At 42.2% G+C, this 27,703-nt stretch overlaps 1 protein-coding gene across 4 annotated transcripts in view; it reads left to right on the top strand.

Moving 5' to 3' along the window:
* pak5 (p21 protein (Cdc42/Rac)-activated kinase 5) overlaps positions 1-27,703 on the top strand; it is a 151,852-nt gene that overhangs the window by 59,877 nt on the left and 64,272 nt on the right. For all 4 annotated transcript variants that reach the window (XM_055638936.1, XM_055638939.1, XM_055638937.1 and 1 more), the window contains exon 2: positions 12,324-12,389. The gene's annotated coding sequence lies outside the window, so the exon portion shown is untranslated. The remainder of the gene's footprint in view (positions 1-12,323; positions 12,390-27,703) is intronic.

A 27,703-nucleotide genomic window follows, 5' to 3' on the forward strand; every position in this document is an offset into this window, starting at 1 on the left:
CCCCCACCTCTTCACCCTCACTCTTCTTTCCCCTCTCCCCCTACCTCTCCTTTCCCCTACCCTCGGTCACCCCTCCCTCCCTCTACAAGCCCTCTCATCTCCCTACCCCCCCCTTGGCGTCATTGTGAGGTGGAACGCTGCTGTATTTTTAAAAACATCGGGGTTTTTTTTTATGTAAATGAGATCCCATTGTGATGTCGTTGTGGGGTGGAACACTGCTGACGGGCAGGGCAAGTGGAAAATAAAGTGTTTTTTGTGAAGTTTAAAATGTAAATAACTTGTAAAATATACCATCAATGTGAACAAAACTTGTTTAATTGACATCAAAGGACAATGGTGAGTAAGGTGGTGCAAAATTTGTAGCGCTGTCGTGTACCATTTTTGCACAAATATTGGTGGGTACAAACCGGCAAACAAACAAGATGAGAGAGTTATATATATGTATATGTATATGTATATATATGTGTATATATATATATGTATATATATATCTATCTATATATCTCTTGCATTTACTAAACTTTTTTTTGTTTTCATGAATGGTATGCTGTTTTCTGTACATAGGATGTGTTGACCCAAATATCCAAAGTGCATCAAGCAACTGGTCTTGTACTTTTCTTCTGGAGTGGGTAACTTTATTTGTTACCTATTATATTTCATTTATCACATCCTTGCCCATTCCCCGAGCCTTCCGAAATTCTCTTAAAATCGTTTTTGCATCTCTTTTACTGTTCATACCATTACTTAGTTTTGTGCCACAAATAAAACTGGATATTTTAATAAAAATATTAAATACTGGAAGCTCACAATAGGTCAGGGAGCAGGTGCGGAAAGAGAAACAGAAACAGTTTCCGGTTAGGGGCCCTTTGTCAGAATAAGAGAAGAGAGATTTAAAAGAAGTAAATGGCTGAAGAAATTGGAACTAGTTTTTTCTTGGTTTAATAAGCAAAGTGGCACGGTTGTGCAGCGGTGGAGTTGTTGCCTTACAGCACATGCAGCCCCAGAGACCCGGTTTTGATCCTGACTATGGATGCTGTCTGTACAGAGTTTGTACGTTCTCCCCGTGACCACGTAGGTTTTCTCCGAGATCTTTGGTTTCCTCCCACACTCCAAAGACGTCCAGGTATGCAGGTAAATTGGTTTGGTATGTGTAAATTGTCCCTTGTGTGTGTAGGAGAGTATTGGTATGCTGGGATAGCTGGTCAGTGTGTACTCGGTGGGCCGAAGCGCCTGTTTCCACATTGTATCTTTAAACTAAACCAAGTACTAATTGTTGTTGCTCATCATTATAGCACCATACAGATATAGCTGCCTAATGCAAAAGAGATCTGTTATTCCTGCACTGTTTTCTCCATTAATGGACTCTCAATTCAATAATAATAATACATTTTATTTGTGGGTGCCTTTCAAAAGTCTCAAGGACACCTTACAGAGATTAACAAGAATAATAAAACATATAATAGGAATAAAATAAATAATAAAGACATCACCAAAACACAAATTAAAATCAATGCCACTCTGTGCCCGTTGGTTTTCTCCGGCATGGTGGCACAGTGGTAGAGTCGCTGCCTTACAGCGCCAGATATCCGGGTTCGATGCTGCCTGTACGGAGTTTGTATATTCTCCCTGTGACCGTAGGTTTTCTCCGGGTGCTCTGGTTTCCTCCCACATTCCAAGACTTTCGGGTTTGTAAGTTAATTGGCTTCCGCAAATTGACCATAGTGTGTAAGATAGAACTCTTGTACAGGGTGATCGCTGCTCGGCGTGGACCCCATGGGTCGAAGGGCCTGTTTCCACGCTGTATCTCTAAAATATAAAGTAAATAGATTACATTTCTTCATCAGTGCCATTAAAATGCTACTCAACTGACATTTATTGGCTGCACATAAATGTCAATACATTTTATGATTATTAGCAGTACAGAAAGTTAGGAAATGTTTCAAGGCTAAGCATAATAGGCCTTTGTGGAAATTTAGACCAAAATTCCATTTTGATATGTGAGATGTCTGCAAAATGCATCGGGCTTCACTTGCTTTTTATGCTAACTTGAAAAAACGTCTGTGAGGAAGTCTGTGGCGTTGACCTTTATTTGGCAAAGCTTTTGTAATGGCTGACATTTCCAGGAAGTATGTGTAGAACAGGATTGCTCACAATGCAATTACAGAGCCTACCCATCTCCTTTCGATGACAAGTATTCTTTTCCTCCTGATACCCCATGCAACATCTAGCCAAAATGGTACAAAACATTTTCATTGTGGAACCACACTGCACCAAAAGCTTTAGAGTAACTTTAATGCTGTTGATTACCTGTACAAAATAGCATGTTCTTCGGGTACTTTCAAACTCTCCTAACAGTAAGAATGCAGTCAGGTCTCACAACCAGCAGCGAAATAGAACATTAAAGCAAAAATAGACACAAAATATTGGAATAACTCAGCGGGACAGGCATCACTTCTGGATAGAAGTAATGGCCGATGTTTCAGGTCTAAAGAAGAGTCTAGACCGGAAACATCACCCATTCTTTCTAATCGGAGATGCTGCCTGTCCAGCTGAGTTACTCCAGCATTTTGTGTCCATCTTCGGTATAAACTAGCATCTGCAGTTCTTTCCTACACAATACATTAAAGCAGTCTGTTTTGCTGTTCAATAGATCATTGTTGTTCCTGCACCTCTAGTCCACTTTCCAGCCCAATTGTCACACCATTTCATTCTCCCCACTTTTCCCTTAATTCCTTTCAGATTCTTCTACTGACCTACAGATTAGGGGTCATTTACAATGGCCAATTAACCTACCGGCCTACATTTCTTTGTGATGTGGCAGGAAACCAGGAAGAAACCAAGATGCCCCATCTAAGGTCATTATCAATAGGTGCAGGAGTAGGCTATTCGGCCCTTCGAGCCAGCACCGCCATTCAATGTGATCATGACTGATCATCCACAATCAGTACAATCGAGTCATACAGCACAGAAACTGGCCCTTTGACCCAATGCGGCCATGCCAACCAAGGTGCCCCATCTAAGGTAGTCCCTCGTTTGGCCCCTATCACTCTAAACCTTTCCAATCCATGTATCTGTCCAAATGTTTTGAAATGTTGTTATTGTACCTGCCTCATCCACTTCATCTGGCGTATGTTCTTTGAATGAGAATGAGGGGGGAATCCATAAATATAAATAGAATGTCTGCTTTTTGAAAGATAAGATCCAATGGAAAATCAATAACATTGATGGGGATAGAAAATCCTGAATATTGTGCCCATAAATGTGTCTCATTCCATATACCCATCACCCTCTGTGAAGAAGCTGCCTCTCAGGATTCCTATTAAATTAGATACAAAATGTTGGAGTAACTCAACTGCTCGGGTATCATCTCTGGAGAAAAGGAATAGGTGACATTTCGGGTCGGAACCCTTCTTCAGAATTTCAAGAAGGATTCCAACCCAAAACATCACCCGTTCCTTTTCTCCAGAGATACTGTCTGACCTGCTGAGTTCATCCAGCATATTGTGTCTTCTTTCAGTATAAACCAGCATCTGCAGTTCCTTCATACACATTCTTATTAAATTAGTCTGGTTGGGCGTATGTTCTTTGAAATAGAGAAGAATGAGGGGAGATTTAATGTAGGGTCATTAAACAATTAAAAAAAAACTTTCTAAAATAAATAGAATTGTTTCCTTTCTCGTGGAAAGAAATATCTGGGGTTCTGGATGCTAAATAAATGGGTGAAAGATAAGAGATGAGTTGTAAAATTATTTTACTCCAGACAATGTTGAGTTGAAAATAACTATTTAATAACAGTGATGGGGATATAAATCCTTACCACAAATTATTTTTGGACCGTGTTTGAAATGCATAACCAGCATGGAATTAATGGGTTGAATTCCCACCATTGTGCCATAAATGTGTCTGCTTTTTTATCCTCTCAAATAATTAGCCTGCTTTCTCATTCTAGTACTCTCCCCTTCAGTTGAATAAAATGTTGGTACAGGTACTATAATTCGCACAAAGCCATTTGGCTGCCTCAAACCTTTTTTCTAGTTTTATTGTGTTCCCTGATGCAGGGAAATGTTTACCAGCAATTATAAATGGTTGGGAGTATATAATGTTGCTGCCCTGATAAAACAGTGCATGACCAGTATCACAAAAAAATTAATATACTCTCTTCTGCACATCAGTTGTAAAATGTAAATTTGGTGTTTCATTTGTTTTTAATTTCCTGATGCTTTCAGTGAAAGGGCCAAGATTCAGAACTTGAATTCTAATATTTCTCATCATTTCCCACTTTTGAAGGGCATCAAATCCATACCAGCACCCAGACAAATTCAATTAGTCCTCTTCCCCTACTTATTTCCCATAACAAAAAGCTTTGGTTGACAGTAATTAATAAATAACTTGATCTAGTTTGCCATCTAATTAACAATGTGCCTTTACATTGACCATAATGGAAAGGAATTGTAAGTAAAAGTCAACGTTAAGTAAAATGCTCATTGTAAAATGTAACTGAATCTGAAGGAGATCAACCCCCGAAGCCTTGAAAATTGCTCCACTCTTATCCCAAATTGCCAATCCCAAGTCTTATACTATGTGGAAGCATCTTGTTGGACATCCTCCAATTCTGGGAATTTCATTCTGAATTAATCTCACATCATGAAATTGCTATTTGAATATTTCCCCCTGAACTTCATTCTATCATAAATTATTTTTGTAAATTTTACCTTGGAATACTTTCCATATTGAAATTGCCATTTGAAAATTTCACAATTTTAATGAAATTATTGATACTATCTGATTACTATACCATACCATACCGAGTAATTATGTATTCATTCAACCATATGGTATTGCAATTTTCTTCATATGTAATTGTATGATTGCTTTCAAACAAGCCATTAACATCTCCACTCTGTTTCTTCCATCCAACTGCACTTGCATTTGTTTATAAAAAACAATTAATCTAACAACCAGAATTATGACAGTAAGGACAATGTACCAATTCAACAAAAAACCCAGAGATAAACAAAGCATTATTTTCATTTTTTGGACTGCTATTTTCTTTAATGCTAATGATTGTATATTTTTTTTCCACATAGATTATATTTTCAATTTAAAAAAAAAAAAAAAAAAAAAAAAGCTCTCATAGTCAATACTTGAAGATTTAAAGAAATAATAAATCTCACATCGGAAGTATCAATAATGATTTTTTTTTACTGAATTATCACTGCACACATCCAACTGAAGGAGAGTGTAACAGAATAGCAAATCAGGTTAGTAACGTGCAAGGGGAAAAACGTATTGTATGGCCCTCCATTCCAAACTACACAAGTATATTCCTGCTTGTAGCAAGTGCACACCAAGAAGTTGCATGTTTTCAACCCATGAGATTCTGATCTTCATTCTCTTGTGTGCCTTGAGTATTAAGTCTCTTCAGCGAACTTTGTTTTGCCTTGGTGTCTCTAATAGAGCGGATGTAATGGACCATCAGATATTACAACTGCAGGGAACTGATCTGCGTGATTCTTATCTATGGCTGCATACCTGCTAGACCTCGGGGGAGTCTATTTTCTTTTGGTTGTATTTAAGGGGAAAGTTAGCATGCTGCATCCGTAAAGCAATATGCATGTACAGAAAGTGGTGGGTCTCTGGAATGCACTGCCAGCACTGGCGACGGAGGCACCATGGTGACTTTTAAAAAGCTTTTGGATGGACACAAGAGGGCAGGTAGATGAGATTAGAATTTAGAAGATTGAGGGGGGATCTTATAGAACCTTACAAAATTCTTAAGGGGTTGGACAGGCTAGATGCAGGAAGATTGTTCCCGATGTTGAGGAAGTCCAGAACAAGGGATCACAGTTTAAGGATAAAGGGGAACTCTTTTAGGACTGAGATGAGAAAAAGATTTTTTTACACAGGGAGTGGTGAATCTGTGGAATTCTCTGCCACAGAATGTAGTTGAGGCCAGTTCATTGGCTATATTTAAGAGGGAGGTAGATGTGGCCCTTGTGGCTCAAGGGATCGGGGGTATGGAGAGAAAGCAGGTATAGGATACCGAGTTGGATGATCAGCTATGATCATATTGAATGGCTGTGCAGGCTCGAAGGGCCGAATGGCCTACTCCTGCACCTATTTTCTATTAGTTTGTCTTGACATCATGTTCGACAGAGACATTTTGGGCTAATGTCTTTCCATGTCATCAAATTACTCCATTCACCAAAAATATAATTTCCATATATTGTAAAAATAATTTTCCATGCAACTTTCTCTGAGCAAGGATTGATCCTTCTGTATTATACTAACTAAAATTCTAAATCCCCTCGTTTGACAGTAATTAACAGATAACCAGATCTGGCTAGCCATCGAATTAACAATGCGCCTAATATTGACCACAATGAAAAGGAATTGTAAGTAAAATTTAAAGTTAAGTCAAAGGCTAATTGTAAAATTTACTGGATTCTAAAAAGAGATAACCCCCTCAAGTTTTTTTTAGTTTAATGATACAGAGCGGAAACATGCCCTTCGGTCCGCTGAGTCCCCACCGATCCACGCACATTAACACTATCCTACATACACTAGGGACGTTTTACATTGGTACCAAACCAATTAACCTACAGATGCTGCACGTCTTTGGAGTGTGGGAGGAAACCGAAGATATTGGAGGAAACCCACGCAATCACGGTTAGAACGTATAAACTCTGTACAGAAAGCAGCCCTTCGTCAGGACCGAACCCAGGTCCCATGCGCTGTAAGGCAGCGACTCTACCGCTGCACTATCATGCCTTAAAATTATCCCATTCATCAAAATCCTAAGTCTTATATTGTGTAGAAACATCTCCTTGTCAGTGTTGGGCATCCTCCTATTTTGGGAATTTCATTCTAAATTAATCTCCAATCATGAAATTGCTATTTGAATATTTCATCCTAAACCATAGTGAGATGCTTAGATAGAGTGGATGTGGCGAGGATGTTTCCACTAGTGGGAGAGTCGAGAAACAGGGCAACGTCTTGGATAAAAGGACATAGCTTTAAAAAGCAGATGAGGAGAAATGTATTTAGTCACAGGGTGGTGAATCTGTGGAATTGGCAGAGACTGACAGATTCTCGATTAGTATGGGTGTCGGGTTATGGAGAGAAGGCAAGAGAATGGGGTTGAGAGCAAATGCTCCTCTATAATCTTTGGTTGAGACGGAGAGAGAGAGAGAGATCAGCCGTAATTGAATGGCAGAATCGACTTGATGGGCCAAATAGCCTAATTCTGCTCCTATAACTTCTGAACTTATGAGCTATATCCTATCATAAATTATATTTGGGAATTTAACCTTTGATTACTTCCCAAATTGAAATTGTCATTTGGGAATTTCACACAATTTTTAATAGTTTTTTTTTTAAATTCCATCTGATTATTGTACCAAACCAAGCAAATATGTATTCATTGAACCATTTTGTATTGCAATTTCTTTCATAAGAGAAGCTAATTGTATGATTCTTAGTGGTGGAAGCTACAAATAATTTGTGGTCTGTTCACAGCAACTATGTTAGTCATCGATTGGTAGTGATATCATCTAGTCTTAACATTATAACAGGTTTTTCACACAAAGTTGAAAATAAATTTATTTTTGAAAATAAATTAATTGCTCAAAAGACTGATTTCATCTTTTTTTAAATATAATATTTGCTATACTTCCTAAATTTGCATTAAAATGTACATTTCCAGAGATAATACATGAGACTAAATGAACATAGTGGACAAACAAAAGACATAAAGTGCTGGAGAAACTCGGCAGATGAGGCTGCATCTCTGGCGAACATGTGTCATCCTCCTTCTGAAGAAGGGTCCCAAACCAAAACCTTCCTATCCACATTCTTAGGAGATGCTGCCTGACCAGTACAGCGTTATTTTTTCTTTTACCCTGCGTCTCCCTAGAGCTAAATTCTGAGCCAAGTATCTCATCATCATGCAGAGCTGAGGGAGATATTCAGTGGTGAATTTGTAATAGCTTGTTCTAAGCTTCCCCCCCCAGTCTAGTTTCAGTCAATAAGATACTGAGTCAAGCACTCGGGTCGAGTATGCCTCACTCCCTAGATGATGACGGAAGTGGGTAACAACTTTCCTTGGGGCCTGATAAAATTCAACAACATAGTGGTATGTCCTCGACCCTGGTCTTTGGAGGACTGGCTCTAGGGCAGATGCTTCTCTCTAATATTGGACTGGATATTCTGGGACAAATTTCTCCCATTCCATGGTTTGCTGGTACTCTGGGGATCCATGGTTTAGTGTCGAATTTTGGTACTTCTTTTCTGATCACATATTCAGTTTTTAGTTTTACTGCAGGCGAGCTATCCTGCTTTTTTATGTCCCTCCAGTGATATCTTACAGCCCTAGCCATTTGACTGGCACTATTTTCTGTCCAGTCCATATTATAGGTCTTCAAGAGATTCAAGATTCAAGAGTTTATTGTCATGTGTCCCAGATAGGACAATGAAATTCTTGCTTTGCTTCAGCACAGCAGAATATAGTTGGCATGAATACAGAACAGAGAATACTTAATGGATTCTGCTGCATTGGTGGGAAGGCAATTCAATAAGATGGCACAATATTGAGGGGAATATACTCCATTTCTGTAATTTAAGTCACCCGATTGGTCCATATATAATTCAGAGAATCGCTCTAAAAATTCATCCGCTCCTTCTCCCCTTTTTGGTCTTACATCTAGTATTCTGGCCAAATCGATTGGCTTTTGAAGGGTGTTAAAACAGCCTCTTCCCTTGAACCATTATATTTGCAAGAGCTTCATGTGACGGATGCCCTAAGTTCGTTAGGAATCTGGTGCGCATGCTTGGGGTAATTATTTGCCGGATCACCGCCCATAAATCTCGGGAATCTGCATGATAAACGCGCATTTTAGTTCCTAAGTGATCCACAAAAGAAGAGGGTGATTTTCTACGATCGGGTATTTGACTTAAAATAGCCATCATCTCGTTAGGCTTCCATGGGGAGTTGACTCTAATTGTACGGGGATTATTTGCACTCACTGCATTGGTTGGACCAAAAGAGGATTAGGCATTTCCCTTACAGGGAACTGTCCAAGGGTTGTTTGTTTAGTTTCAAGATCTACCTTGGCTTCTTCAATGGTTGTCTCGCCCCCAGATGTATCTTCCCCTTCACCAGGGGGTTCCTGATACCTTCTAAATTATTTCTTTCCTTCTTTAACTGCTCGTCCAACTTGTCTGGGGGTACGCTCTTCTTTCTCCTTAACTAATTGAGTTATTTTTCTAGTCTGGCTTTTGGTACCGTGAACTCTATGTCCATCTGTAATAGATGGAGCGGTCAGGTTTAAGGAAGTCTGTGCCATGGAATCTGATTGTCTATTCCATTCACAAGCTCCACAATGTGTATCTGTGACATGGGGATTGCATGATGAATAAGGTGGTGGACGTGAATTCCCAATTTTAACACTTTCTAATCTTCTAATTAATGATCGTCATCCCCCTCGTACCCAGTGCCAACCATCGGATCCTCACGCTTAAAACTTAAGGATGCCAGTTTCTCTGTGGAAGATTTTCGTTTCCCCTTATCTTTAATACTTTCAGGCTCCTCCCTTAGGCTACCTGGAGGTTCAAATGTTTCAGTATCCTCTAATTTTATCCCCCTCTTTAGAGTTGCTTCCTTCCAACTTGCCATTCATCCCACCCCTCTATTTGCTTTTTGTTCCTTGTAATAATTCTACCACAATTTAAATCCGATAAAGATGCTAAAAAGACGACGCTGGATTTCTACAATTTACGAATATAATTTCACACGCTAGTGCACAGTTTACAAACACTCGATCTCAATGCCGTGTCGTGCTTTTATCAATCAGTGAACCTCTCCCTCTGACACCGAAGATTTTCCCCTTCCTAGGGTACTCTTTGCTGGGGGGTACTACTTCTTAAATGGACTACTTCTCCTCCTAAATGTTACTTTCCCGTGCTAAGACTGGACTTCAATAAGGGGGACCTCTATCCCTCCTCTCTTAAGTCCTACAGAATTAGGGGTACCTCTCACATCCGGGTATTTTTCACCAAGTAAACCAAGTTCCCTCTCAGTTACTCTTCGCTATCAGGTACTAATCAACAATCAATCAGAGGGTTACTATTCACTGTTGATCAAACGCTATTCGAAACCAATCTCAAACATTCACAGACTCGAAGTTCTATTTACAGAGAATTCGAATTCTACCGTACGGGCAGAACTTCAATGTGAAATTCTGTATTTGGAAATTTGATTCTGCAAATCTAAACTCGTTCTCGGACCAACTAGTTTTGGTGCTTATTCCTGCACATACGCGGGCTCTCGAATTCAAATTAAATTGCTCAAAAAAATCGCGAATGGACTAGAGTATTCCCAGCCTATCTATATTCTAGCCACCAAGCCCAATGCCTTTCCGAGATTTATCGTCCGTCACTTCATGGAGGGATCTAGGTATCTTCACACAGGCGTGGCCTCGAACCAACCTAGGTTTTATCTCTACAAAAGGATTTCCTTTACACCTGCTTGGCTCCGGGTGTCAGCGCCTAGCCTCTTCGCGTTGGCAGTCGGTGCCGATTTTTGGAACGCACCTTTCCAATTAGTGCTCCCAGCAACGACAGGTCAAATGCTTCACAGCTTGGCTCGTAAACCAGACTTCAGTATTAAGTATTTATTCAATATAATTTTAACTGAGTACTTGCATACACAGATGAAACGAAAAAAACGTTTCTCAATCAGTTCCCATTCAGTGTGGTTAATAAAAAACAGGATAAATACATAGAGCTTTAAAAAAAATTAAAATTACCATATCTAAAAACAGAAAGTAGGCCTAAAATTTACAATAAAATAAAAACAGATATTCCGACCGACAGTGGCTTTTCTTTGACAGGTGCCTAGCTGTCAAAGTATGGGCGAGGTTGAATGTGTTGGTGAACGATATATGGGGAGGGGACACAGTCCGTTAACCAGTCTTATTGCCTGTGGGAAGAAGCTGTGGAGCATCCTGCTGGTTCTGCAGCTGATGCTCCTGTACCACTTCCCAGATGGCAGAATGGAGAAGATGTGGTGTGATGGATGATAGGGGTCCTTGATAATGGAGATGGCTCTGCTGATGCTCCGCTTCTTATAGATCTCCAACAGGAAAGGGAGTGGGGCACCAATGATCCTGCTGGCTGTTTTTGCTCACAAGCCTTGCAGCTCCCAAACCAGGAAGTGATGCCATAGGTCAATATACTCTCAATATACTTGTATTTCAATACCCCACCAGTTGGATACCCAATTTTGGGCAGGTTGCGCGTTTGGTTCTCGTAAGCAGCTGCAGTCTACCAACTACGACCAAGTTTTGGGTCACTCGTCACCCTTATTTTATGGAATGCTATCCACCCTCCCCCCCCCCCCCCCCCCCCCCCCCCCCCCCCACCCCTCTGTGATTGCTAGTCTCTGTTCTACGATCTCGTTGGTACCCTTTCCCAAGCCCGCGAATGATCGACCAATCATCAACCAACAGGATGACCGTCTCGCAACATTATTTATACTATTTACAATGCCCTTGCGGCGATCCAATCGAAAAGATGCATTTAGGGTTCGTTTGCAAAACTGCTATACATTTTATCAATTTAGGAGAAACAAGGAGAACACCTGGACCCCTCACCATCCTGCATACCAGTCTGAGCCTAGACTAGCTGGTGCCATCCAAAGCCTGTAAATTTCACCTGATAAGGGTTAAGCAATTCTGACAAATGCAGGGATCCGCCATTTTATGGTGTTTTTAATTTGGCCAGTATTAACAAATTCACCTGAGACGGGATAGTTAATTACTTCAATTTTAAATTGGATTATCCAAATCCCCATCACGTTTATATTCATGTATTTAAATGCATGTAAAATAAAATGAAAACATCATGATTTGTGAAGAAATTCTAAGTGTACGGTGACCTCCCTTGAACTGCTTGTTGAACATTGGGTCTGATGCAGCCAGCCTCTGCATCAGCAGGTAAGGAAGCTGATTCATTCGATTCCATGGCTCCCTGATAAAAACCTGATGCGTTCTGTGCTTCCTTGGATCTCACTCAAGCCTTTTAGGTGTTATGTTTTGACTAATGCTACACCTGCACCTTTTGTTTAACTGATGAATGACTAGAATCTGCTGTCTAGAAATGTCCATCACTGCTGTAGTGCGTTGCCAAAGACAACAGCTTTGGCTTTGAGCAAGGCACTGTGTTCAGTGGTATCATGTGGTGCATAGATCATCAAGATAAATGGCAGGCAACATACTCATTTCACACTATCTCATAAATAGAATATCTTGATTTTTTTTTTGCAGATGGAATGCAGTCCAGATGAGCAGTACATGTTCTTTGGCTGATATTTGTTTTCCACCATTATGAGGGTAAGTGTTTTATATGGGGGGGAGAATCTCGTGTACAAGGGGGAATTTGTTTTTTTAGCATTAGTTGCAATATTTTCAGTTAAAATACTATTTTGCCTGGGATAAGCCTGCTATGTTGCATTAATTAATCATTTTATAATGCACATGCTCTATCAATGTATTTGTTTAATATATTTAATGTTTTGTTTCTACCCTGTTGTTTAAAAAATGTGAATATATAGCATAATATTTAACATTGGATTTTCATTAGTCTTGAGTATACAAGACTGCGTATACTATTGTTAACACTTGAAACCTAATCATTGTTATTGAATTGAGCGAGGAGGTTATATTGCAGGGTAAATATGATAATTTGATAAATTCTACAAAATCAGAATGCAATCAAATTTAATCTTTAATCTCCTCTTTACTAGAAGATAGACACAAAATGCTGGAGTAACTCAGCGGGACAGGCAGCATCTCTGGAGAGAAGGAATGGGTGATGTTTCGGGTTGAGATCCTTCCTCAGACAGAGAGTAAAGGTTAAGCATTTTGTGTCTATCTTTGGTTTAAACCAGCATCTGCAGTTCCTTCCTATACACCACTGCTCATCTTTGTATGATTCCTCTATTTTTTTTTAAATGCATTGTGAACATAATTTACAGTAAAGGTCTTGGAGGTTCCTCATCGATATTTCAATATGGATCACAGCCAGCTTAGAATGTACTTGATAGTAGTTAAAGATTACTTAACAAAGCCTTTATCACTGTCCCCATTACAACCAGCTTTACAAGAGTATTTTTCAGCTCTGCTTGTAATTTGTTTAGGATGGTTGCAAACTTAGTTGACTTTTCGTAATTGTCATTGATACGGTCAGACCCTTGCAAGAAAGAAAGGCTTTCATTTATAAGCTAATTTTCATGACCTCAAGGTATCACTAACTGTTTTACAGCTAATTTTTACAGGGTGGCACAATGACGCCGCGGTAGAGTTGCTGTCTTACAGCGCTTGCAGCGCCAGATACCCGCGTTCGATCCCGACTGTGGTTGCTATCTGTACAGAGTTTGCATGTTCTCCCCGTGACCGCATGGGTTTTCTCAAAGATCTTCGCTTTCCTCCCACACTCCAAAGACGTACAGGTTTGTAGGTTAATTGGCTTGGGATAGGTGTAAATTGTCCCTAGTGTATGTAGGATGGTGTTAATGTGCTGAGATCGCTGGTCGGTGCGGGCTTGTGGGCCAAAGGACCTGTTTCCACGCTGTATCTCTATCCTAAACTAACAAAGAATGTGATCCCTGTTGTAACATCAGGCAGCATATTAACCACTTTGTATACAGTAAGATAGACATAAAATGCTGGAGTAACTCAGTGGGTCAGGCACCTGGAGAGGAATAGGTGACGTTTTGGTTTGAGGCCATTCTTCAGACTCTATTGACTCTAGACTCTACTTCAGACTTGTTCCTCCAACTCTTTGACCATATGTTAAGCAGTCGTAAGAAGGGTCTCAACCCAAAAGGGCACCTGTTCTTTTTCTACAGAAAAGCTACTTGACCCGCTGAGTTACCCTAGGATTCTGTCTAACTTTGGTGCAAACCAGCATCTGCAGTTCGGATTCAGATTCAACTTTATTGTCATTGTGCAGTGTACAGTACAGAGACAACGAAATGCAGTTAGCATCTCCCTAGAAGAGCGACATAAATATGAGCAATAAATAAATCTATTTACTTGCAAACAATCATAGTATTTTTTTTCCTGGTGGAAGGAGTGTCCGGGGTGGGGGTGTGTGATTGGCGATCACCGAGGTACAGTGTTGAGTAGTGTAACAACCACAGGGAAGAAGCTGTTCCTAGACCTGCTGGTCCGGCAACGGAGAGACCTGTAGCGCCTCCCGGATTGGAGGAGGGTAAACAGTCTGTGGCTGGGGTGAGAGCAGTCCTTGACGATGCTGCGCGCCCTTCGCAGACATCGCTTGCTTTGGACAGACTCAATGGAGGGGAGCGAGGAACCAGTGATGCGTTGGGCAATTTTCACCACCCTCTGCAGTGCTTTCCGGTTGCCATACCATGCTGTGATACAGTTGGTAAGGATGCTCTCGATGGTGCAGCGGTAGAAGTTCATCAGAATCGGAGGAAACAGATAGACCTTCTTTAGTCTCCTCAGGAAGAAGAGACACTGGTGAGCCTTCTTTACCAGAATTGAGGTATTGTGGGTCCAAGAGAGGTCATTCTTCCTACACGTTGTGTACAGTAAGCTCTGATGTCAAAGTAATCGAATTCTAATTAGTTTGAGTGAAGGGTGAATGTTGGCTAAGCTGCCTAGCCTCATTCTATATATAAGACGAACATGATTTTGCTTTTGCCATGTGAGAGTGCAGATGGGGCATCTTCAAGCATCTCACTTGAACACTGACACCTCTAGTACAATACTGAATTCACATCGTAGACTTTTATGCTTCAATATCTAGAATGGCACTTGACAGTCCATAAATGGACCGTTTAGCAAACTACGTCCAAGGTAGCATTATTGCCCATCTACCAGCATATGGTCCATATCCTGGGGCATAGATCAGGTGAGTTGTCGTGCCTATTTAAATGCTAAAAAGTAGTTTAAACATAGTAATCCTATCTAATCTAATCCTATTTTACTATTGAACCTATTTTACTGTACTGTGGTTGCAAGTGTCATTTTTCTACGCTGTTGTATGCTGGGGCAACAACATCAATGGGATTTTCTTCTGGCAATCGCCTTGTATTTAGGCGTACGAGGAGCAAGGTGCAGGTCATCCTCGACAACTCCGGGCGCCCTCTCATGAAATTCCCCAAATTATCTTTAAAACAACTTCTCACCTAACCCATGCCCCATAGTTCTTCATCTAACAGAAAATAATTATGAAGTATTTATTGCTAACGAAGCTATTTTATGTATTTTTTTGTCTGCTTTCGTTCTGAACGGGCGGACAGAGTTCGCAGAGATAGACTTGGTTTATACTGTCTGCCATACAGGTGTTGAGAGGGGATCTTATAGAAACTTACAAAATTCTTAAGGGGTTTTGGACAGGCTAGATGCAGGAAGATTGCTCCCGATGTTGGGGAAGTCTAGGACAAGGGGTTACAGCTTAAGGATAAGGGGGAAATGTTTTAAAACCGAGATGAGAAGAACTTTTTTCACACAGAGAGTGGTGAATCTCTGGAACTCTCTGCCGCAGAGGGTAGTCGAGGCCAGTTCATTGGCTATATTTAAGAGGGAGTTAGATGTGGCCCTTGTGGCTAAGGGGATCAGAGGGTATGGAGAGAAGGCAGGTATGGGATACGAGTTGGATGATCAGCCATGATCATATTGAATGGCGGTGCAGGCTCGAAGGGCCAAATGGCCTACTCCTGCACCTAATTTCTATGTTTATTATTATTATTATTATTATCCGATTCCACCAGCTCCTCTGTCAGTGATTTTCTGCTGGCAATCACCTTGTATTTAAATAACATCCCCAAATCATCTTTAAAACACCTTCTCACCTAACCCATGCCCCATAGTTCTTCATCTAACAGAAAAAAAATTAACTGACAAAGCTATTAACACGGGCGACAGAGTTCGCAGAGATAGAGTTGTTGCCGTACAGGTGTTGTATTGTTCTGGATGATTTGTATTGCTCTGGATGTTTTTAAGCTAGTTTAGAGATACAGCGTTTTTTACCCACCGGGGTTGATCACCTGAGGTTCTAAACCGGAACCCCCCCCCCCGAGGAAAACCATATGGTCACACTGGAACATGCAAACTCCACACAGCACCCAAGATTATGATCAAACCCATGTCTCTAGCGATGGGAGGCAGTACCACCAGTAGTTGTCGGAATTAGCAAACTTGTCCTAAAATGTTCTTGAATTGTTATTTTAATCTTGCTGCAAGTTTTCCCATTTTAAATGTTGTTCTGCCACTTTCTCACATTGTTTAGCTTCTATCTTGAATGATGTTTGTTCTCCAAATGAGAAGATCTACTGGTTACAAATTTGTGGACAGATCACAAGCTATAAGACTTGTCTTATTTATACCCTGTCTCCATTTTCTTCTTAAATATCTTAAAGAGAATATTATGGACATACCCAGAAGAGGCAGCTTCTGTGTAGCAATAAATGTTTTTTACCAGAACTGGGATATGATAAACAAGTTTTAAAATTAAAAGAGTTGAAAAGGATGAGAGAACAAAGAGAAAGGTGCAAGGTGAAAGATTGATGAAGGGATAAGTAAGGGAACAAAAACCACATTTGGAAATGTGATTGGATGAAGTTGAGTAATTACCCTTGGCTGTTTGGGGATAGCAAGCAGTGCTGTTTTTCTCCCCAAGAATATTCCCTGCCTTGCTGGTTATTTCAAATATTTGGTTTCTTACATTTGAAGATTTCAACACCAGAAGTAATTTGCTTATTTATCATTTCAATTTAATGCTTCCAGATCCCGTGACCTTTTCCAGTATTCCACATTGCAAAATGTATAGGAAGGAACTGCAGTTGCAGGATTGTAACACTTGCACTCAGTCCGCATTGACCTACACAATCTCCCGGTTTCCAAACTTTTTAACTCCCCTCCCCATTCCAGGGCTGCCAACTCTCACGCTTTGAGCGTGAGACTCACGCCCTCAAGCAAACTCTCACGCCCTCATGCTGATCAGAAATTTCTCACGCTCAGTGGTGAGAAATTTTGTGATCAACGAAAATTTCAAAACTCGGATAAACTGCATGGTCCACGGGTGTTGGAGAGCTGGGGCTGAGGGAGGAATGGGAGCAGAACCAGCGGCGGGAACAGATGCGGGGAGCCGGGACTTGCGAGTGTTTGCGGCGCTGTAGAGTGTTTGCGGGGCTGATGCTGCAGTTCCGGCCATGGAGAACTCCGGACAGTGCGAGTGTCCCGGGCCGCGGAGCCGTCGGAAGCGCCGCTGCCGCGAGAGTCTCTGTGCCGAAGGGACAGACTCTCAAAGGGAGGTGGAGAGAGAGGGGAAGGAGACAGGGGGAGAGAGGGGAGAGACAGAGGGGGCGTGAATGGAGTGAGGTGGGAGAGGGGGGAAGAGAGAGAGAGAGACAGAGAGAGAGAGAGAGAGAGAGAGAGAGAAAGAGAAAGAGAGAGGGAGAGAGAGGTAGAGAGGGGGAAAGAGAGAGATGGGGGGCAAAGAGAAAGAGGAGAGAGAGCCAGGGGAGAGTGAGATGGGAGGGAGAAATGGAGAGAGAGGGGGAAGAGGGGAGAGAGAGAGATGAGAGGAGAGACAGACAGGGGAGAATGTGTAGGGAGAGGGGGGGGAGAGAGAGTTAGGGGAAAGAGAGGGGAGAGAGGTGGGAGAGAGGAGAGGAGGAGAGAGAGGGGAAGAGGAGAGAGAGAGAGTTAGGGGGGAAAGAGAGAGGGAGAGAGTTAGGGGGAGAGAGGGAGAGTGAGGTGGGAGGGAGAGAGAGAGAGAGAGGGGGGGAGAGAGAAGAGAGAGGAAGGGGAGAGAGTGAGAGGGGTGAGACGGGAGGAGAGAGAGAGAGAGGGGGTTGAGAGGAGAGAGAGCGGAAGAGAGGGGGAGAGAGAGAACGATGGGAGAGGAGAGAGAGAAAGGGAGGAGGGGGGGGGGGATAGAGAGGCAGGGCTGCCAACTCCCATGCATTGAGTGTGAGAAATCACGCATTTCACCAAATTCTCACGCTGATCACAAATTTCTCTCGCTCTGTTGCAAGAAATTCTGTGATCAACGAAAATTTCAAAACTCATATCAACTGCATGGGCCATGGGTGTTGGAAGCAGAAGCAGCGGCGGGGACAGATGGTGACGGGGAGCGGGGCTGGAGAGTGTTTGCCGGGCTGGCAAGTCGCTCACTGCAGCTCTGGCCATGGAGCAGCCTCAGTGCAAGAGTCCCGGGCCGTCGGAGGCGTCTAAGCGTTGCGCCGCTGCCGTGATAGTCTCTGTGCCGAATTCACCCAGGTGACCAGCATGGATCAGGCTGCGGCTCGGTGCATCCTGGAGGACAACCAGTGGCTGCTGGAAGTAAGTGCCAAGCACTGGGTAGATACGGTGGAAGAAAGTGGACTTCAAATGGGGGTGGTTGGTGAAAGCATCCTGCTTGCCTGCTGGATTTTCACTTACTGTAACTGCAGGAAAAATGTTCCCGATGTTGGGGGCGTTCAGAACCATGGGTCACAGTTTAAGAATAAAGGGGGGGGGGGGCCCAGTTAGGACTGAGATGAGAACAAACTTTCTTCATGCAGAGAGTTGTGAATCTGTGGAATTCTCTGCCACAGAAGGCAGTGCAGGCCAATTCACTGGATGTTTTCAAGAGAGAGTTATATTTAGTTCTTGGGGCTAACGACATCAAGGGATATGGGGAAAAAACAGGAAAGAGGTACTGATTTTAGATGAATAGCCATGATCATATTGAATGGCAGTGCTGGCTCGAAGGGCCGATGGCCTATTCCTGCACCTATTTTCTATGTTTCTATGCTTGAGCATATGGCAATAAAACTCGATTACTTGATTTTGAAGCATTCATGCATGGTGGAGGTAAAATGTAGTCATAGAGTGATACAGTGTGAAAACAGGCCCTTCGGTGCAACTTGCCCACACCCGCCAACATGTCCCAGCTATGCTACCTGCTTTTGGTCCATACCTCCAAACCTGTCCTATCCATGTATCAGTCTAACTTTTTCTTAAAAGTTGGGATGGTCCCTGCCTCAACTACCTCCTCTGGCAGCTTGTTCCATACACCCATCACCCTTTGTGTGGATAAAGTTACCCCTTAAAGTTATCTCTTAAAAAACATTGAAATCATATTTCTACAGTACACTAAAACATGATTTTAATACATCAAATTTCAAAAACTTCCACACCCTCTCCCCACTTGGTTGCTCAACTCCCTCACCGGGTACGCCCAAGGCCAGTGATCAGTGATCGCACAGCCTCCCCCCCCCTTTCAAAAATCCAATCCAATTTAAAGCATATATATGCATTCAAGTGTAAGTTAAAAGACTCGCTACAGTATGCACCATATCACACAATTTCAAGCTGAAAAATGCAAATGTTCTGTACCAATCACCCTCCCCCGCCCCGGTCGCTATGCTCCCTTGGGCTTGGTCTCTCGTAATTTCTCACTCCCAAGTCTCACCCAATGTTGGCAGCCCTGCCATTCCCATATTGACCTTTCTGTCCTGGGCCTCCTCCACTGTCAGAGTGAGGCCACATGCAAATTGGAGGAACAGGAACAGCACCTCATATTTCATTTGTTCAGCTTACAGCCCAGCGGTATGAACGTTGGCTTCTCTAAGTTCAAGTAACTCCTGCATTCCCTTCCTACCCCTCACTCTCACCTTGGGCGTCTTACCAGTTTCCATCCTTGTATCCCTCTCGTTAGCACTTCTTCCCCAGCCAACAGTGGGCAGTTATGGACTCCACCCTTCCTGAGGTCATCTGTTGCCTGCCTTGATTTGTTCTGGCCTTTTATCACCTTTAACAGCATTTCCATCTCCAGCGGGGTACATTCGTTGCATTCTATAGGTGTTAAGGATAAAGTAAGGAATGGTAATTTGATATTTCATAGTCAGACTATTTACCTTTACATTGAAGGTGTGACATTTGTTGGAAGGCCAGGCAACCAATGGTGACTGAAATACAATTTCTTAAACAATGAGGAACTGTAGGTGCTAGTTTAAATCAAAGATAGACACAAAATGCTGAAGAAGGATCTCGACCCGAAACGTCACCCATTTCTTCTCTCCAGAGATGCTGTCTGTCCCACTGAGTTACTCCAGTATTTTGTCTACCTTCGATTTAAGCCAGCATCTGCAGTTCTTTCCTACACATCCTGCCTGCCCGGCTGAATTGCTCCTGTATTTAAATTATTCAAAGGATATTCACTGATACACCTTAAATGCTGCATTTTTGTGTTATTCTTTAAGAGATTGAAATTGGTCTCTAGTCTGAATATTATGTACGCCACCAAATGCTTTCCCCTTCCTCAATTTGTTTCTATATATTTTAAGTATTTAAGTAACCATTCTTTGGAGAGAAGTTACTCACCACAGCTCAGAACAAAGATAATAATAACCAACTGCGAGGCATTGAATATATTATTCTAATGGAACCATAATATTCTTGCAGTCGTGCTCAATTCCTTCAATGAATTAGACGTGATGTGCACTTTGTGCAGGTGTTCAGTGTGATGTGCCAATTTCTTAGATTTGTCATGATTTGCTGAGAGACTAATCTTGTTGTAGGAAATTGTAGTCATTCACTGTGACATTTCATTTCCTCCCAATTCTTTATTATTTTCATTCCTTACGGATAATAGGCACATTTCTGCTTAAAGTATTGAAATCACCAATAACAAATCCCGCTGTGCTAGCCAACAACCTTTCCTTTTAATGACTATACTTTATTTTTAGGGCCTCTGTTTGAGCAGCAGAATATGATGTGGTCTGTTGCACAAATCACACTGTTGGATGCACATTTGATGTGATTTGACGCTCAGATTTTGATGTAACATTTTTATTTTGTTTCTAATTTTTTTTCCCATCCATTATGTGATTTAATTAAAGATAGACCCAAAAAGCTACAGTAACTCAGTGGGATAGGCAGCATCTCTGGAGAGAAAGAAAGGGGGGACGTTTCGGGTCGAGACCAAAAATCATTTTGGTGTTGGTTGTGAAGCGATTACATTGTTGGTAGGTTTAGTTTAGTTTAGAGATACAGCGCAGAAACAGGCCCATCGGACCAAAGATCACACTAGTTCTATCCTACATGCTAGGGGCAATTCACAGAGGGCAATTATCCTACAAACCCACAGGTCTTTGGAGTGCGGGAGGAAACCGGAGCACCCGGAGAAAACCCATGCGGTAGGATAGAACCCGGATCTCCGGCACTGTAAGGCAGCAACTGTACCGCTGCGCTGCTGTGCCGCCCTTGTTCATTTATTAAACACTCGCACTACGTCGCTCATTTAATTTATTCACTCAGTCGGCAAATGGAGCTTATTTCGCAGTTCCTCTGACTTCTCATCACCAATGTGTTGCGAGTTCAGCTCTTGATATCAAGATGTAATTTGATCAAGTGTGGAACCAAAGAGTACTTTAAAAATAAAAAAATTAAAATGGGAGGCAACATACATTAAGCTGAAACATTCCAATGGTTGGGGTTACACATTGCACAAAACAAGAAGGTTTGAGTTGCAGGGCATCAATGCAGGAGTTGAAACACCTGCATTACTGCTTCATCAAAAACCACCTTTCCATCATAAGATGGGAATGTTTGGTAATGACCACATTGTGGGGGCACCTGGTGGTGAGCCACGCGCAGTGCGAACCCTCGGCTCTGGAGAGAGGAGTCAAGTGTCACGGTGATGGGAGGTGTAGGTCACGGAGCTCCCCGGGGAGTATATAAGGTCGGGCAATGCCCGTGCCCCAGAGAAGGAGTAGGGAACTGTACTGAAGAACGATTAAACACCGATTGCTTACACAAACCTTGTGTCCCGTTTCATTCCTGGCTGGATATCCGCGAGTCCCACCACAACATTCTCAATTTAATTTGCAAGTCCACAGCAACCATTTAACCATATTGAAATCAGTTTAGTTTAGTTTAGTTTGGACATTCAGCGTGAAAACAGACCTTCTGGCCTGCCGTGTCCGCTCCGACCGTGTCCGCTCCGACACTAGCACTATCTATCCTACACATACTAGGGACAATTTTACAATTTTACCAAAGCCAATTGATGTACAAACCTGTACGTCTTTGGAGTGTGGGAGGAAACCGGAGCACCAGGAGAAAACCCACACCAGTCACACACAAACTCAGTACAGACAGCACCCGTAGTCAGGATCGAACCCGGGTCTCTGGAGCTGTAAGGCAGCAACTCTACTGCAGTGGCCTTTGCTTTTTTCTCTGTAGTGCTTCGTTCCTCATTCAGGTCAATAGGATTGTAGATCCTGTGCTCTATCTGACATGGCACAGCAATTGACATCAGATTAGAAATGTTAGGCATTGTCCAGTAAAATCTGATTCTGCTTTACTATAATTGTTGATTTCTTGTCAAGGTACAATTTTTTTTTTTTTTTTAATTCTCTAAGTGCAATTATTCACAATTCCATGTGTAAAAATATGTTAGTGATATATAGTAAAATTAATATTTTTAATTTCTCTAAAGTTTGATTCTGAATGTGAATGGTTAAATATATTTCTCTGCTCAATGAAACCAGCTATTTTAATACAATATGGATGAGGGAACCTAATGTAATTTTACAAAATCAACCAAGTGAACTGTGAATCGTGCCGGACATAAAACTTCGAAGAGGCTTCAAAACAATTTAAACAGATTGGGCAACTGTGTAAAAAAAAAAGGCAGATGTAATATAATGTGAATGAATCTGAACTGAGCTTTCTTCTTCCTGCCCCACCCCCGCCCCCCACCCCCACCCTGCATCAGTCTGAAGAAACATAGAAATTAGGTGCAGGAGTTGGCCATTCGGCCCTTCGAGCCTGCACCGCCATTCAATATGATCATGGCTGATCATCCAACTCAGTATCCCGTATCTGCCTTCTCTCCATACCCCCTGATCCCCTTAGCCACAAGGGCCACATCTAACTCCCTCTTAAATATAGCCAATGAACTGGCCTCAACTACCTTCTGTGGCAGAGAATTCCAGAGACTCACCACTCTCTGTGTGAAAAATGTTTTTCTCATCTCGGTCCTAAAAGATTTCCCCCTTATCCTTAAACTGTGACCCCTTGTTCTGGACTTCCCAACATCGGGAACAATCTTCCTGCATCTAGCCTGTCCAACCCCTTAAGAATTTTGTAAGTTTCTATAAGATCCCCCCTCAATCTTCTGAATTCTAGCGAGTACAAGCCGAGTATATCCAGTCTTTCTTCATATGAAAGTCCTGACATCCCAGGAATCAGTCTGGTGAACCTTCTCTGTATTCCCTCTATGGCAAGAGTGCCTTTCCTCAGATTAGGAGACCAAAACTGTACGCAATACTCCAGGTGTGGTCTCACCAAGACCCTGTACAAGAAGGGTTTTGGCCTGAAACGTTGCCTATTTCCTTCGCTCCATAGATGCTGCCGTACCCTCTGAGTTTCTCCAGCACTTTTGTCTACCCTGAACTTACTACTTTAGTAAGAAAAAATATGAGTTAAGCACAAAAATAAACTGCGGTCGAAAAGGACTCAAATACGTTAGAATAGAGAGTTATGGTGGCATATGGCATAGAAGCACAACTCATTCATGACAACCAAGATCTAAGATAGTCCCATTTGGTCAATAACAAATTATTTTACAATGTTTCTTGGATTGCCTTTGGCAATTTTAATGTAAAAAAATATTCTATAAATATCATGGGTATAAATTGAGGAGCAAAGTTGATGCAGCTTTTGTTTTTGCAAGGTTAATACAGCTGTAGGTCTTGTACCGGTTTATATAGCTGTAGGTCTTGTACAGGTATTCCGGCAACTGTTAGCCTGCCCACTCCAATAATTCGGACAAAATTACGAGAGCTTAGTTGAAATTCCCTGAGCGGTCACGGATGGCATTGCGAGCAGTGAGCGCTCTTCCCGGTCGTGTCCCTCTGTCGTGAAAGAATTAACTATGCTCTCAATCTTCTCTCCAAACTGTTTTGCAAAGACAATACAGTAAACCCTTGTTTTTACGTCCCCCTTATAAGAGATGCTATATATAGTGGACGGTCCTGCTGACCCGTCCCCGGCTCACACCATCTCCACAGCTGTTTAGAGCCCCATCTTCCGACCCCACTCCCGACTCGCAAGGTGCACCAGCAAACTCTTCTTCAGCCACCGAAAGGCCACATTTATTTTCATTTATTTCAAGAGGGCTTGTATACAAAAACAGGGATGTAATGTTGAGGCTCTACTAGGCACTGGTAAAGCTGCATTGGAATATTGTGAGCACTTTTGGGCACCATATCTGAGGAAGGATGCGCTGGCTCTGGAGAGGGTTCAGAGGAGGTTTACAAGAATGATCCCAGGAATGTGTAGGTTAACCTATGATGAGCGTTTATCCGCACTGGGATAATTAGAAGAATGAGGGGGGACCTCATTGAAACATACAGAATAGTGAAAGGCTTGCGGATGTGGAGAGGATGTTTCCACTAGTAACTCCTGGACTTCCCCAACATCGGGAACTAAATGTGAAATCAATCTTCCTGCATCTAGCCTGTCCAACCCCTTAATGCGGATAAATGTGAGTTTATCCCCTTTGGAGGCAAGAACAGGAAGGCAGATTATTATCTGAATGGTGTCATGATTGAACGGATGGGGGCAACGAGAACTGGGATGGGCCATCAGTCAATGAAGTAAGCATGCCAGCAGGGAGTAAAGAAAGCTAATGGCATGTTGGCCTTCATTGCAAGAGGATTGAGTTTAGGAGCAAGGAGGTACTGCTCCAGTTGTACAGAGCCCTGGTGAGACCGCACCTGGAGTATTGTGTGCAATTTTGGAAGGACATTAGTGCTATTGAGGGAGTGCATCGTAGGTTCACCAGGTTATTTCCCAGGATGGTAGGACTGACATATGATGAAAAAATGGGGCAACAGTCTTAGAATAAAGGGGAGGCCATTTAAGATTAAGGTGAGAAAAAACGTTTTCACCCATGGAGTTGTGAATTTGTGGAATTCCCTGCCACAGAGGGCAATGGAGGACAAATCACTGGATGGATTTACGAGAGAGCTAGATAGAGCTCTAGGGGCTAGTGGAATCAAGGGATATGGGGAGAAGGCAGGCACGGGTTATTGATTGGGGACGATCAGCCATGATCACAATGAATGGCGGTGCTGGCTCGAAGGGCCGAATGGCCTCCTCATGCACCTATTTTCTGTGTTTCCCGATGTTGGGGCAGTCCAGAACCAGGGGTCGCCGTTTAAGAATAAGGGGTAGGCCATATATGACTGAGAAGTGGAAACATTTTTTCACCCAGGGAGTTGTGAATTTGCGGAATTCTCTGCCATAAAGGGCAGTGGAGGCCAATTCACTAGATATTTTCAATAAAGAGTTAGATTTAGCTCTTATAGAGCTAAAGGAATCAATAGATATGGGGGGGAAAGCAGGAAGGGGGTACTGATTTTAGATGGTCAGCCATTATCAAATAGATGACGTTTCGGGTCAAGAGCCAAACGTCACCCATTCCTATTTTCTATGTTTCTAGTGGGAGAGTCTAGGACTACAGGTCATAGCCTCAGAATTAAAGGATGTTCTTTTAGGAAGGAGATGAGGAGAAATTTATTTAGTCCCAGAGAGGCTGCCAGGTGTCAGTGGTTATGGGGAGAAGGCAAGAGAATAGAAAACATCCCCTTCGAGCCTGCAGTTATGACTGGCTGATCCCAACTCAGTATTTTGTGGCTTGATGGGACAAATCTATTCTACTTCTACTCATTTTAAGACAAAGTGCTGTGGTAATCAGTGGGTCAGTTCAACCTACATCACTCAGACTGATTCAGTCGGCACGAGTTACTCTCAGCAGACTTAGTGTCTACGAAATAGATATTTCAGAAAACGTCAGCCCCAGCTTCCGACCCGCAGAGTTACGGTTTAAACCAGCTCTGCATCTTCTTGGCATTCAGTTATCATTTAAGAATTTCAGAACGTACCAGATACATTTAAGAATACAAAATTTATGCAAAATACCATTCCAGGCCAGTCGTTTGATTTATAATTGAGTTTGTTATTTCTTTAATAATTGGAAATGAAATAACTTATCTATAATTGCCACCTTTAATGCAAAACAGATGTTCATCTTACAGCTTTGCTATTTAGAATTGAAAAGAGAAACCACATTGTAGTTGCGAATGGTTGATTTTGTTTACTGAATCTTGGGCCCGTCTGTTCGTGCTGCATTTGATTCTGTTGCTAGGATCTCAGAAGATTACAAAAAAATGCCATTGTGGCCTTGTCGTATAAGTGGCAAATCTGTCTCATATTTGCAAAAACATTACTACACACGTTCTACCCGTGAACGCACTGCACATGCGTGCAAGCACTGAACATGGAACAGCTTCTGATCCTTTGTGGAGGGGCGTGGGGAGGAGGTGAGGGGATGGAGGTGTGTAGAATAGAGCAATATAGGATGGGGAGGTGAGAGGTATTGAAGGGACAGAGGGGTTATCTTTACTGGATAAAGGCTTCCACAAGTGAACACTGAAATATGTAATAAATACTAAAACAATCTATTATGGAAGCTGGAATCCTGAAATTATAGTAGATTTTAGGTTAACGTTTAGGCAGCATTTGTGGAAAGAGAAATGTTTAAGGTACTGGACTATCTGACTAGACATTCACTGCCAATAACCTTGAGCAGTGAAGAAGTCTTGGCTAATTTCCACAGGGTAACCTCAAAGCAGCTTCTGTGCAATTCAGTTCAATCGGCAATTGACATTGAAATCCTTGGTGATGTTCCTCATCTGTGTTCTATTTTTTGTAGCAGATGTGACTTCATACGAATCTGCTGGCCCTAAAAAAAAAGGATACAGCTGGTAACCATCTCTGGAATTTCCACGTGTAGGAAGGGACTGCAGATGCCGGTTTACAGCAATAATAGACACAAAATGCTGGAGTAACTCAATAGACAATAGGTGCAGGAGTAGGCCATTCGGCCCTTCGAGCCAGCACCGCCATTCAATGTGATCATGACTCGATGGGTCAAGCAGCATCTCTGGAGAAAAGGAATAGGTGATATTTCAGGTCGAAACCCTTCTTCAGACTAAGACAACTTCAGACATCAGAAGAAGGGTCTCGACCCGAAACATCATCTATTTTTCTCCAGAGATGCTGCCTGACCTGCTGAGATACACCAACATTTGGGTCTATCTTCTGGAAGTTCCATGGTTGGAATTTGAAAATTATTAAAACAATTAAAAAAAATATTAGCATCAACTTTACTCTTAATTTAATCAGTGCCCAAACTGCCTCTGAATTGTTGATTAATTAAATTAAATTAGTTTAGCTTAGTATATTGCCATGTGTACAGTGAAAAGCTTTTGTTGCTTGATAACCAATTAGCGGAAAGACTATACATGATTACAATCGAGCCGTCCACAGTGTAGATGCATGGTAAAGGGAATAATGGTCCGTGTGATGCAAAGTCCAATAAATGGAGAGACAGTGTTTACAAAATTCCCATTCTTGCCTCCCAGAATCCCAGATTAATGCAGAGACCTGAGGAAGGGTTGGAGATTAACTTGGCTGGAGGCCTCCACCATTTTTGGCCCCTTTCGCTGGAGATGGATTGGTGGAACGGTGGAGACCATCTGCCCATGCACTAAAGCCGTGAGTTGGCAGCAGTTCAGCTGGGTCCAACCGCTTCAGTGAGCAGACAGCCAGAA

The sequence above is a fragment of the Leucoraja erinacea genome, chromosome 8, assembly GCF_028641065.1.
Source record: "Leucoraja erinacea ecotype New England chromosome 8, Leri_hhj_1, whole genome shotgun sequence".
NCBI classification, from domain to species: Eukaryota; Metazoa; Chordata; class Chondrichthyes; order Rajiformes; family Rajidae; genus Leucoraja; species Leucoraja erinaceus.